Consider the following 12,681-nt stretch of genomic DNA (forward strand, 5'->3'; position numbering starts at 1 on the left):
TGTTTGTTTCTCTTGGTATTCAATTTATAAAGAAATCATATGTTGTTATTCTAAAATTTTCAGCTGTTGTGGGTATATAGTAGGTGTACATATTTATGGGATGCTTTGATACATGCATGCAATGCATAATAACTACATGAGGGCAAATGGGATAAACATCACCTCAAGCACCCATCCTCTGAATTTCAAACAATCCAATCATACTCTTCTAGTGATTTTTAAATGTACAATTAAAGTATTTTTACTGTAGTCACTCTGTTGTGCTAGCAAACACCAGGTCTTATTTATTTTTCTGAACAATTTTTTGTGCCCATCAATCATCTCTACTCCCTGCCAACCACCCCCACTACCCTTCTCAGCTTCTGGTAACCGTCCTTCTATTCTTTATTTCCGTGAGTTCAATTGTTTTAATTTTTAGATACCACAGATAGGTGAAAATGTATGATGTTTGTCTTTTTGTGCCTGGCTTATTTCACTTAACATAATGACCTCCAGTTCCATCCATGTAATTGCAAATGACAGGATCTCATTCTTGTTTATGGCTGAATAGTATTCTGTGGTGTGTATGTACCACATTTTCTTTATTTGTTCATTTGTTGATGGACAATTAGCTTGCTTCAAATCTTGGTTATTGTGAATAGCGCTGTAATAAACAAAGGACTGGAGATATCTCTTCAATATACTGATTTCCTTTTTGGGGTGTATGTACCTAGGAGTGATATTGCTTAATCATATGATAGCACAACTTCTATTTTTTTGAAGAAACTCCAAACTGTTCTCCATAGCAGTTGTACTAATTTACATTCCCATCAACAATGTAGGAAGATTCCATTTTCTCCACATCTTCACCAGCATTTGTTATTGCTTGTCTTTCGGATAAAAGCCATTTTACTAGGGTGAGATAATAATGCATAATTTTGATTTGCATTTCTCTGATATCAGAGATGTTGAGACCTATGCATATATCTGCTTGCCATTTGTATGTATTTTTTTTGAGAAATGCCTACTCTGATCTTTTGTTCATTTTTAGTAAGATTATGAAATTTCTTTTCTATTGAATTGTTTGAGATCCTTAGATATTCTAGTTATTAATCCTGTGTCAGACAGGTGGTGAAAATATTTTCTCCACTTATGTGGGTTGTTTCTTCACTTTATTGATTGCCTAGTTTGCTGTGCAGAAGCTTATTAACTTGATGTGATCCATTTGTCCATTTTTGCTTTAGTTGACTGCACCTATGGGTTATTATTGAAGAAGTCGTTGTCCACTCCAATGTCCTGGAGAGTTTCCCCAGTGTGTTTTTGTTGTTGTTTCATAGTTTGAGATCTTATATTTAAGTCTTTAATCCATTTTGAATTGATTTTTGTATAAAGCAAGCAATAGAGATCAAGTTTCATTCTTCTGCACATGGATATCTTTTTCCGTTTATTGAAGATATTGTCCTTTTTCCCAGTGAATGTTCTTGGAAACTTTGTTGAAAATGAGTTCACTGTAGGTGTGTGAATTTGTTTCTTGGTTCTTTATTATGTTCCATTAGTCTATATGTCTGTTTTATGCCAGTACCATGCTGTTTGGTTACTATAACTCTGCAGCATAATTTGAAGTCAGATAATGTGATTCCTCCAGTTTTGTTCTTTTTGCCAAGAATAGCTTTGGCTATTTTGGGTCTTTTGTGATTCAATATAGATTTTAGGATTATTTTCTTTATTTCTGTTAAGAATGTCATTGGTATTTTGATAGAGATTGCATTAAATCTGTAGACTGCTTTGGGTAGTATGGACATTTTAACAATATTGATTCTTCCAATCCGTGAATTTAGAATATCTTTCTATTTTTTGTGTGTCCTCTTCAATTTCATTCATCAATGTTGTAAGTTTTCATTAGCGAGACCTTTCACTTCTTTGGTTAATTTCTAGGTATTTAATTTTATTTGTAGCTCTCATAAATGGGATTACTTTCTTGATTTGTTTTTCAGATTGTTCACTGTTTTCATATAGAAATGCTACTGATTTTTATATGTTGATTTTGTATCCTGAAATTTAACTGAATTGGTTTATCAGTCTTAATAATTTTTCAGTGGAGTCTTTACATTTTTCAAATATAAGATCATATCATCTGCAAACAAGGATAATTTGATTTCCTCCTTTCCAGTATAGATGCCTATTATATCTTTCTCTTGTCCAATTGCTCTACCCAGGTCTTCCAGTACTATGTTGAATAACAGTGGGCAACCTTGTCATGTTCCAGATCTCAGAGGAAAGGCTTTCAGTTTTTCCCCATTCAGTATGATACTAGCTGTGAATGTGTCACATATTGGCTTCTATTATGTTGATGTATGTTCCTTCTATACCCAGCTTTTTGCGGGTTTTTATCATGAAAGGATGTTGAATTTTATCAAATGCTTTCTCAGCACCAATTGAAATGATCATATGGTTTTTATCCTTCATATGTTGTTGATATAATATATAATGTTGATATAAAATGTGATATATTGCATAGATTTCATAGATTGATTTGCATATGTTGAACCATCCTTGCATCCCTGGGATAAATCCCACTTGGTCATAATGAATGGTATATTCAATGTGTGGTTGAATTCAGTTTGCTAGTATTTTGATGAGGATTTTCTCGTATCACTGATATTGGCATTTCTTTTTTGATATTTATTTGTTTGATTTTATATTGGAGTAATTCCAGTCTTGCAGAATGAGTTCAGAAATATTCTCTCCTCCTCTCTTTTTCAGAATCATTTGAACAGTATTGATTTTAGATCCTCTTTAAATGTTTGGTAGAATTCAGCAGTGAAGCCATTGGGTCCTGGGTTTTTTCTTTGCTGGAAAACTTAATTACAGCTTCAATCTCATTACTTGTTATTGGTCTGTTCAGGTTTTGGATTTATTTATGGTTCAGTCTTGGTAGGTTGTATGTATCTAGGAATTCATCCATTTCCTCTGGATTTTCCAATTTTTTGGTATATAGTTGCTCATAGCAGCCACTAATGATCCTTTGAATTTATGTATTATGAGTTGTAATGTCTTCTTTCTCATTCTGATTTATTTATTTAGGTCTTCTCTCCATTCTTCTTATTATTATTCTGGCTAACAGTTTGTCCATTGTATTTAACTTTTCAAAAAACCAACTTTTTGTTTCATTGATCTTTTGTGTTGTTTTCTTCATATAAATTTCATTTATTTCTGCTCTGATCTTATTATTTCTTTTCTTCTAATTTGGGGTTTGGTTTGCTCTTGCTTATCTAGTTCTTTTTTTGTTCCCCAAGCCTTGCTCTGTCACCCAGGCCAGAGTGCACTGGCATGACCTTGGCTTACTGCAACTTCCAGCTCCTGGGTACAAGCAATTCTCCTGCCTCAGTCCACCGAACAGCTGGGATTACAGGTGCACGCCACCACACCCAGCTACTTGTTGTGTCTTTAGTAGAGTTAGGGTTTTGTCATGTTGCACCAGCTGGTCTTGAACTCATGGGCTCAAGCAATCCACCTGCCTCGGCTTCCCAAATTGCTGGGATTTCAGGCGTGAGCCACCAAGCCTGACTTTCTCATTCTTTAAGATGCATCACTAGGTTGTTTATTTGAAGTTTTTTCTCTTTTTTGATGTAGGCACTTATAGCTATAAACTTCCCTTGTAATATTGGTTTCACTGTATCCCATAGGTTTTGGTTTTTATGTTTTCATTATCATTTGTTTAAAAATTTTTTGACATTTCCCTTTTAATGTCTTCATTGACTCACTGGTCATTCAGGAGCATATTGTTAAATTTCAAAGTATTTGTAAAGTTTCCAAAATTCCTCTAGTTATTGATTACCAGTTTTATGCCATTGTGGTCAGAGAAGATGTTTGATATTATTTCAATATTTTGGAAGTTTTAAGACTTGTGTTGTGACTTAACATAAGATCTATCCTTGAAAATTATTTATGTGCCGAGGAAAAGAATGTATATTCTGCAGCCATTAGAAGAAATTTTCTGTAAATATCTATGAGGCCCATTTGGCCTGTAGTGTGTATTAAGTCTGAAATTTGTTTGTTAATTTTCTATCTGGAAGAATGATCCAATTCTGAAAGTGAAGTATTAAGGTGTCCAGATGTTATTGTGTTGGGGTCTGTCTCTTTAGCTCTAATAATAATTGCTTTATATATCTGGGTACTACAGTGTTGTGTGAATACGTATTATAATTGTTATATCCTCTTGTTGAATTTACTCCTTTATCATTACATAGTGACCTTCTTTGTCTCTTCTTATAGCTTTTATTTTGAAATCTATTTTTTTTTCTCATGTAAGTATAGCTACTTCTGCTGTTTTCTGGTTTCTATTGGTATGGAATATCTGTTTCCATCCCTTTATTTTCAGCCTATATGTGTCTTTACAGGTGAAATGTATTTCTTGTAGGCAACAGAATCAATGGGTCTTGTTTTTCTATCAATCCAGCCATTCTATGTCTTTTGACTGGAGAGTTTAGTCCATTTACATTAAATGCTATTATTGATAAGTTATTTATTTTTTGGTTGTTTTGTGGTCTTCCCTTTCTTCCTTTTTTTCCCCTTCCTGTCTTCCTTTTAATGAAGGTGATTTTCTCTGGTGGTATGATTTAACTTCTTTTTATGTTTTGTATATCCGTTGTTTGTTTTTTGGTTTGAGCTTACCATGAGGCTTGCAAATACTATCTTATAACCCATTATTTTAAGCTGGTAACAACTTAACACTGTTTGCATAAATAAACAAAAAACAAGCAAAAAGAAAACTAACAGAAACTCTACACTTTAACTTTGTCTCTCTACTTTTTAATGTTGTGTTGTTTTATTTATATCTTACTGTATAGCTTATGTCCTGAAAAGTTGTTGTAGTTATTATTTTTGATTGATTCATCTTTTATTCTTTCTACTTAAAATAAGAGTTGTTTACACAACAGAGTTACAGTGTTATAATATTCTGGCTTTTTTCTGTGTACTTAACTATCACCAGTTTTGTACTTTCACATGATTTTTTTTATTGCTCATTAATGTCATTTTCTTTCAGACTTAAGTAATCCCTTTAACATTTCTTGTAGTACAGGCCTGGTGTTGATGAAGTCCTTCAGCTTTTGTTTGTCTAAAAAGTTTTTATTTCTCCTTCATGTTTGAAGGATATATTTTTGCTGGATATACTATCCTAGGTAAAAGTTTTTCCGTTCAGCACTTTAAGTATGTCATGTCACTCCTTCCTTGCCTGTAAGATTTCCACTGAACAGTCTGCTGCCAGACACATTGGAGCTCCATTGTATATTAGTTGTTTTTTCCCCTCTTGCTGCTTTTAGGATACTTTCTTTATCCTTGAACATTGAGAGATTGAATCCTAAATGCATTGAGGTAGTCTTCTTTAAATTAAATCTACTTGGTATTCTGTAACTGTCTTCAACTTGGATATTAGTATCTGTAGGTTTGGGAAGTTCTCTGTTTTTAACCCTTTGAATAAACTTCTACGCATATCTCTTTTTCCATCTCCTCCATGAGGCCCTTTTTGAAGCTATTTTTCCCTTTTTGAGGCTATTTTCCATATCATACAGGAATGATTCATTTTTTAAATTCATTTTTCTCTTGTCTCCTCTGACTGTGTGTTTTCAAATAGCCTATCTTCAAGCTCACTAATTCTACCTTCTGCTTGACCAATTCTGCTATTGAAAGACTCCAGTGTGTTCTTCAGTATGTCCACTGGATTTTTCAACTTCAAAATTTCTGCTTTATTCTTTGAAATTATTTCAACTTCTTTGTTAAATTTATTTTATAGAGTTCTGAATTCTTTCTCTGTGTTATCTTGAGTTTCTTTGAGTTTCCTCAACACAGCTATTTTGAATTCTCTGTCTGAAAGGTCACATATCTATGTTTTTCATCAGGTTGTTCCCTGATGCCTTATGTAGTTTGTTTAGTGAGATCATGTTTTCCTGGATGGTGTTGATGTTTGTAGATATTCATCAGTGTCTAGACATTTAAGAGTTAGGTATTTATTGTAGATTTTGCAGTCTGGGCTTATTTGTACCCATGCTTCTTGGAAATGCTTTCCAAGTATTCAGAAGAACTTAGGTGCTGTGATCTAAGCCATATCTGCATTAGGGGGCAATTTGTAGCACTGTGGTTCTCTCTCTTTTTTTTAATTGTACTTTATGTTCTAGGGTACATGTGCGCAACATGCAGGTTTGTTACATATGTATACATGTGCCATGTTGGTATGCTGCACCCATTAACTTGTCATTTACATTAGGTATATCTCCTAATGCTATCCCTCCCCTTTCCCTGAACCCCACAACAGGCCCAGGGTGATGTTCCCCACCCTGTGTCCAAGTGTTCTCATTGTTCAATTCCCACATATGATTGAGAACATGCAGTGTTTGGTTTTCTGTCCTTGTGATAGTTTGCTTCGAATCATGGTTTCCAGCTTCATCCATGTCTCCACAAAGGACATGAACTCATCTTTTTTTATGGCTGCATAGTATTCCATGGTGTATATGTGCCACATTTTCTTAATCCAGTCTGTCGCTGATGGACATTTGGGTTGGTTCCAAGTTTTTGCTATTGTGAATAGTGCTGCAATGAACATACATGTGCATGTGTCTTTATAGCAGCATGATTTAGAATCCTTTGGGTATATACCCAGTAATGGGATGGCTGGGTCAAATGGTATTTCTAGTTCTAGATCCTTGAGGAATCACCGCACTGTCTTCCACAATGGTTGAACTAGTTTACAGTCCCACCAACAGTGTAAAAGTGTTTCTATTTCTCCACATCCTCTCCAGCACCTGTTGTTTCCTGACATTTTAGCCATTCTAACTGGTGTGAGATGGTATCTCATTGTGGTTTTGATTTGCATTTCTCTGATGGCGAGTGATGATGAGCATTTTTTCATGTGTCTGTTGGCTGTATAAATGTCTTCTTTTGAGAAATGTCTGTTCATATCCTTTGCCCACTTTTTGATGGGTTTGTGATTCTTACAGACCCATAGAGATACCGCCTGGGAGTCTTTAATAGTTTGGAAGAACTCTCTGGATTATCAGGCAAAGACTCATGTTATCTTCCCTTACTTTCTCTCAAACATATACAGTCTCTCTGTCTCCATACTGAGCCATCTGGAGCTGGGGGTGGGATGACACAAGCACCCCTGTGGCCACCATCACTGGGACAGCACTGGATCAGACTTGAAGCCAACACAGCACTGGGTCTTGTCCAGGGTCCACTGTAACCACTACCTGGCTACCGACTCTGTTTACTCAAGGACCTAGGGCTGTACAATCATCAGGTGGTGAAGCCAGACAGGCTTGTATCCTTCCCTCAGGGCAGCAAACTCCCTCATGCTGCAGGTAAATCCAGAGATGCTGTCCAGGAAGCAGGTATTGGGGTCTAAAACCTTAGAAATCTACCTGATGTTCTATCGTACTGCTGCTGAGCTGGCACTCAGTTCACAAGACACAGTCCTTCCCACTCTTCCCTCCTCTTACCACAGGCAATGGAGCTCTAGCCCATGGCCACAACAAGCAGGCCCATGGGAGTCCTGCCAGGCTACCACTGGTTTCAGTGAAGGCCCAAGGGCTCTTCAGTCAGCTTGTGGTGAATATTGCCAGTCCTAGAACTTACCCTTCAGGATGGTGTTCTCTCTTTTGGCTGAGGGAAGGTTCAGGAGTGCCATAAGAGCCAAGGTCTGGAATCAGTGACCCCAAGAGGCCTCTTGGTGGCCTACTTCTCTGTGGCTGAGCTGATACCTGGAGTCAGCACATCTCAGAGTCTCACCCAAGGTCCACAGTGTACCTCCTGTGCATTGCTGCTGGTTATTCAGGGCCAAAGGGCTCTTTATTTAGCAAGTGATGTGACTTGCCATGACTGGACCCTTCCCTTCAAGGCAGCGGGTTCCATTCTGGCCCAAGGTGTATTTAGAAATGTTGTTCAGAATCTAGGGCCTGGAATGGGTGCCTGTCAACTTTGCCTGGTGCCCTATTATACTATGACTGAGCTGGTATCCACAATGTAAGACAAAGTCCTCTTTGTCCTTCTCTCTCCTCTGCAAAAGCAGAGGAGGGGATACATTTTGGAGCTGTGACCTGTGCAACCTGGTGTTGGGGAAGGGATGGCACAAGCACACTCTTAGCAACCCCAGCTGTTGTCTTAGTAGGTCATGTGCTCTCTAATCCACTGGCTCTGAGCCCGGCTCAGCACTAGGACTTGCCTAGGAGTTTTAGTCTTTGTGGCCTAGACTGCCTTTCAAGTTTATATAGAGACCCAGAGCACTTTAGCCTGTGGTGGTGAGGCTTTCTGGAACTCATGTTCTGACCGCTGGAATGGTGATTCTTCCCTGACAATGGCCAGTGTAAATGCTCCCTCTGGGGGCAGGTATCAGCTACGTACAGCCCAGTTCTGTTTCCCCTATAACAGAGCAGCACTGAGTTCAATGTAAAAAGTCTCACAATTGCTGTGCTCTCCCTCCCCGAGCACTCAGATTCTCCATACCATGCAGCCGCTACTGGGGCGTGGTGGGAGGGGTAGTATTGGTGATTCAAGGCTGTTTTTCCTGTCCTTTTCAGTGCCTCTTTCAGTAATATGAAGTTGAAACCAGGTCCCATGAGTACCACCTGATTTTTGGTTCTTATGAAGGTGCTTTTTGTGTGTAGATAGTTGTTACATTTGATGTTCCTGCTGGGGTACACTCGGTGCAGCTTTCTGTTCTGTCATCTTGCTCCACCCCTTTCCATGTCTTATCATTTGTGCAGAGAAATATTGAGGGTTAAAAATTGAGAAGATATTGTCATCTTTTGTCAGAAACATTAGAATTATAATGTGAATGGCTACATCGACTTTGGGGCAAAACTAAGAGACAGTAAAGGAAACAGGAAAATGTATCCATTTGAGAGAAAAAAACTTAGAAGGCCATTTTTGAATGTGAGTAGTAAAGGGCTTGGATTAGAATGTTCAATTAAGGCACATTGTGAAAAGGGTATAAGATTTAATACATTAAATACATAAAACTAATAAGGACTGCATGTGCACAGAGAGTTCGATAAATCAGTAATATTTATAGAAGATTGTAATTAGTTGGAAAAGCTATAGAGCACCACTCTGCTTAATCCACTGTACCACAGTAGGGAGGGTCTGGAAGGGAGGAAATGCAGAAATAAACCAGAAAATATGGTGTTTAAAAAACACAATGGTTTAGAGGAAGAAAACTGAGCATGCACTTAACTGCTATGTAAAGCAAATGTATGCTCCAACAAATGTTTAAGTAAAGCTCTTAGGAAAGAATAAAAGAGATGAGATTATTTGTGGCTTAGGGAATCTGGGAGGAGAAAATATTTGAGCTAGATATTGAAGGATGAAGAAGATTGCTGCTGGCTGTTTTAGTAAAGAAACATTCAAAAGGTCAGGTAAGTGGATTAGCAATGTCTTAGACATCAGGGTAAAAACATATTCAGGGAAGAGAAAGTAGGTACATAAAGAAATGAAGAGGAATGTTAGACTGGAAAAGAGTACAAGAAACTGGACTTTTTCTGTGTTGTGAAGAAAGAAAAAAATAATCTGCTAATGACGGCAGGAGGTTATATGATGAGCAAAGTGAAGTGTCTAAAAACAATAAATCAGACTAGAAATAAGTAAAGTAACCAAATAATTTATACCCCGAATTGGGATACTTTTGATAACAAACTGGGGCAGTAAAATCATCAAAATGTTATACATTTTGAAAATACTTACAGGATAGTAAATTGGTTTTATATTTTTGATATAACTATAAAAATATCCTACCTAAAATTTATTTTCAAAGATAGACTATGTTTATTTACATTAACACAAACTATTGATTAGCTGAAAATTTAGAATAACATAAGCAAAATAATTGATTCTGTGATATATATATATTTTATATACTTTAATCAGTTTATAGCTGTTTCTGCTTTTAATGCCTTGTCATTGTTAATATATAATTATTTTTCAATGCAATGTTCTTATTATTGATTTTTCATAAAATTATCTGCAATCTTCTTGAAAATTATATTTTATGATGCTGAATTTGCCTGCCTTGTCTGTAGGTTATGATAGTTTTATTTGATGGAGTATTCCGCCTACAAAAGCTGACATGCTTAGTAAGTTCAGAGCAAATTCCACTAAGTGGAAGACTTTCCCCATTTAAATTGGTTTTTATTTAAACTGTGAAATTTTTCAGCTTAATAATTTAGGTTTTTTTTTTTTTTGCCTCAATTCAGGAAATCATCTTTGACAAATATTACTCCAAAATATTCATTTAAAAACCCTATGTATGATTCTTTTCAATATTTTGCCAAATTTGGATGCTAGATAACTATAGCCATTTTTAATTTTATTTCATTCTGGTATAGAATTTAAATTTATTAAAAATAGGAGCTACATTAAAGATTCTTTCTGCAGATTGAGATGTTGCAATTTTCAATTGTAGAATGACCAACTTAAATTTTGTAATCTTGTACATTCTTTTTTGTTTTGTTTTGTTTTGTTTTTGAGATGGAGTCTCGCTCTGTTGCCAGGCTGGAGTGCAGTGGTGTGATCTTGACTCACTGCAACCTCAGCCTCCCAGGTTCAAGCGATTCTCCTGCCTCAGACTCCCAAGTACCTGGGTATTTTTAGTGGAGACGGGATTTGCCCATGTTGGCCAGGATGGTCTCGATCACTTGACCTTATGATCTGCCTTCCTCAGCCTCCCAAAGTGCTGGGATTACAGGTGTGAGCCACTGTGCCTGGCCAATCTTGTACATTCTTGAAGCTCACGTTATCTATTTTGTTCAGTTCCTCTTTAGCTTCTGTGAAGATGATTTTTATTGTTTCAATGTTTTTAGGTGGTACATTATGTCAATTTTTCAAAAATTTTTGGTGCTCAATTTGTGGAACACTTTAAATGTTTCTAACTTATTTTAAAGACAATACTTCTAAGCTTTAAAGAACTAACTTATAGAAGTATTTAATGACATCATAGAAATGTAAGGTTGATTTACAAGGTAGTTCTTCCAAGGCTCAAATATATCTAATCTATAATTAATATTCAATTAATAAAGTATCTGCAGGAAGGCTGAAATGATTTGTAAAATATTAAGCATTAGCTTACTTGCAAAGATTTTTAGACTAGTTTCTCCAATTATATATGTAATAATACTTGTAATTTGTAAATTTGGACAATTAACATATTCCATTTCAATCAGTAGTGTTTTGAAACTTGTTTGAGCTTGGTTTTGAATTACATGTTCATCATGACCAATTCCAGTTGAATTGTCCTTTTATTTTTAAGATTATTGTTTTTATCATTAAGCTGTGTTTATTCTAAATTTCTCTTCATATTTTTATCACCAAATCATTTTTTTATTTTTAAAATTTTCAACTAATTTTACAATAGCATCCACATTGTCAACTGCTTTACTTTTGCAAAGTGAACTAAAAACTTCTCTTTGATTCCAGTAATTGGATGAAAAATATTTGCATCATTATTGATATGAATTTAACTGATTTCTATTTGAAGTATTTGATGATACTGATAAAGAAACAGCATTAATTAACTGCTTACAGTGTTTGTCTTTTGCTAACAGTGGATGCATTAAAACCTTTTGCTTCATTTTCATATGTTCACAAGAAACCTGGGAATTGAAACCAAATGTATTTAATTTAAAAAAATGTCTTTTGATGTACATGAAAGTTATGCTTCACAGGTTGATATGTAAACACATTTTCTGCGACTACACACACGATTTTTTTTTTCTGGCACAGTCTCAAAGTAATAAATGTTTGAGGTAGATGGCTGATGCTTCTCTAGCTGATCTGTGTCTTCTGGTTTTCGTATTTTAGTGATACAATAGAGATCTCGTGGTAGATAGGAAATGACAAACATTTTGTGCAAATTACTTTTTGTCATCCAGTTTCTTGGAAAATAAAAATTCAATATTTAATTGTCATTAAATATTCACTCTCATTTTCAGTTCACTGCTGCTGAAATTTTGTTGTAACATTTCAAAAATTGAGAAACAATAAATCAATATTGTAGAGTTATATGACACAATAATGACAACAGCACTGTATCAAGAGTACAGGCTACTTTCTTCATTTTATAAAACAACAGCTCTAGTTCTATTTCCTACACATTTGTTATATATTTAACCTATAACTTCCTGTGTTTTAACCCAGATGCCCCTCACCACCATCTATTATGAGCATGGTTTTATGTGGGACTGGTGGTTGGTAGATTTGTGTATTGTATAAACCAACACAGGACCAACACAGTGTATAATACTCCTCCCTCCACTGCCACCCAGACCAAGAGGAGATGGCTGCCTCTCACCACTTATGTACCAGAAACAGAACACCCTGCATGCCGACCTGGAAAGAGAAATGTTAGATTTCATAAGGCTGAGGGTGCAAGGGAAACAGAAGGGGCAATGTTACCTGTCTTTAAATTTAAATTAGGTTTCAGGTTGAAACTATTCATTCCCCATAATTCTCACTATTCATTCCCCTTAATTCTCACATTTTTCTAGATAAGATTAACAGAAACTACCAAACCCATCTTAGCTTATTTTAACATAAGTATTTAATAATATTTTGTAAAAAACGAAAAATCTGGAACAAATGTAAATCGTGACAGGGTGTCTTAGATAACTGGCAGAAACTGGTACAGTTCGGGGCAAACCGAGATGTAGAGTGTTC

The sequence above is a fragment of the Papio anubis genome, chromosome 5 (genome assembly GCF_008728515.1).
Source record: "Papio anubis isolate 15944 chromosome 5, Panubis1.0, whole genome shotgun sequence".
Classification (NCBI taxonomy): domain Eukaryota; kingdom Metazoa; phylum Chordata; class Mammalia; order Primates; family Cercopithecidae; genus Papio; species Papio anubis.